This window comes from Geospiza fortis, unplaced genomic scaffold (genome assembly GCF_000277835.1).
Source record: "Geospiza fortis unplaced genomic scaffold, GeoFor_1.0 scaffold130, whole genome shotgun sequence".
Taxonomy (NCBI): Eukaryota; Metazoa; Chordata; class Aves; order Passeriformes; family Thraupidae; genus Geospiza; species Geospiza fortis.
Genome location: NW_005054300.1, coordinates 11,596,727 through 11,598,314, shown reverse-complemented (window position 1 = coordinate 11,598,314; position 1,588 = coordinate 11,596,727). Strand labels below are relative to the sequence as shown.

General features: G+C 56.5%; 1 protein-coding gene across 2 annotated transcripts in view; it reads left to right on the top strand.

The window, feature by feature from the left end:
• Nucleotides 1-592: 592 nt before the first annotated feature.
• NOLC1 (nucleolar and coiled-body phosphoprotein 1) overlaps nt 593-1,588 on the top strand; it is a 10,528-nt gene continuing 9,532 nt past the window's right edge. For both annotated transcript variants that reach the window (XM_014310406.2, XM_031063376.1), the window contains exons 1-2: nt 593-684; nt 759-880. The gene's annotated coding sequence lies outside the window, so the exon portion shown is untranslated. The remainder of the gene's footprint in view (nt 685-758; nt 881-1,588) is intronic.

The window sequence follows — 1,588 nt, the reverse complement described above, 5'->3', positions numbered from 1 at the left end:
CGCTGAGGGCTCTGCCAGAGCCGAGCGTGCCTGCCGCGCTGCAGCCGAGCGGGGCCGGGCCGGGCCGGGCTGCTGAGGGCTCTGCCAGCGCCGAGGCTGCCCACTGCTTCTCCTCGCTAGAGCAACCCAACTCCTGCTCTCCAGCCTTCCCCCAGCATTCTCCTTTCGGTGATTTAAAACGCATTACAAGTAGGAGAAAGCTGGTGAGGCTTAAACGGACTTAAGTCTTCCCACTTCCAGAGCCGAGTGGGCACTGCCGGGTTCCCAGCCCCTCTCCTGCCTTTGCACCACAGGCACTACACGTTGCCTTAGCGCAGGCACCAACACGGAGCGGGTCCTTGCACATCCCCTCACGCCGGGAGCACAGCCTCCGAGCCCGCAGCGCCGCGCGGGCAATTTGGCAGTGGTAGGGGCAGGGGCGGGGCCGCGGCGGCGCGCACGCACGCACGCAGGCACGCACGCGCGCAGGCACGCATGCACGCACGCAGGCGTTAGCGCATGCGCGCACGGCACGTGTCGGCGTGGGCATCATGGCGGAGCGGCGCGCGGTGCCCAGCGACCTGTTTCCCCTCGTGCTCGCGTTCCTGCGCGAGAGTGACTATGGCTGACGCGGCCTCTCTCGCTTTAGAAGGAGCAGGACCCCAACGCGGCCTCGCTGCTGGACATCTTCACCTACTGGCTGCGGTAAGTGCCCTCGCGGTGCGGGCCCCTCCGCCCGGCCCGCGCCCCGCAGGCCCCGCTCAGCCCTTCTCCCGCAGGTCTCCAGCGGCCAAGAAGAGAAAGCTGGTCCCGAACGGCGCCCAGGCCAAGAGGAAGCCGTCGGCCAGCAGCAGTGAGAGCTCCAGCGAGGAGGATGAGAAACCCCCGGCCAAGAAGCCTGGTAGGTTTGTGCGCGGCCCTGGTGTGCATCGGGGCTGTGTTTGGCACTGGCTTCTCACGTGCGTTTAGAGCTCAGCTTCAGCAGCTCTTTGAAGGTCTTTCAGCAGCTATCAGGGATTAGGTTTGTATTGACTGATCTCGGTTTTGGTAGGTCTTTTGCCCATGAGGTGGAAGATAGGTTAATTTTAGTTAAGGGTGATCTCTGTATCTTGTTAAAATTTAGGCACAGCAGTTTGTGTCCCATGGAAGGTTTTAGCCATTCTATAGAAGAGCCAGCCATCTGTACTCACCTGCTGCTTCTGTGAGGTTGCTACCCTTTTTTCTTTAGAGCTTGTGTACTAGTGCTACCAGAAAATACATCCCTGTGCTGCACTTTGCTGTGTGGTGAGCTGTATTTTTCCATTTTATCTGCAACTGTTCTTGTATCTTTCATTAATCACTTTACACAAGGTTGTGTGTGTCTAGCAGTAGATTTGCAGGAGGGAAAGAATAAATGGGGAGAGGGAGAGACACACAAAGAAAATATATTTTCAACTTGACCCATCTTAAAGCTGAATTTGAACTGAGATCTGATTTTTATTTGATAAGGACATTTATCAATACAACATAAGACAAAACTTTTTTTTTTTTGCTCCACATTACTGATAAGCCATCGGTAACCAGGCAACGGATTTGGCCAAAGCACATTTGGGTGTCTGGAACCAACACG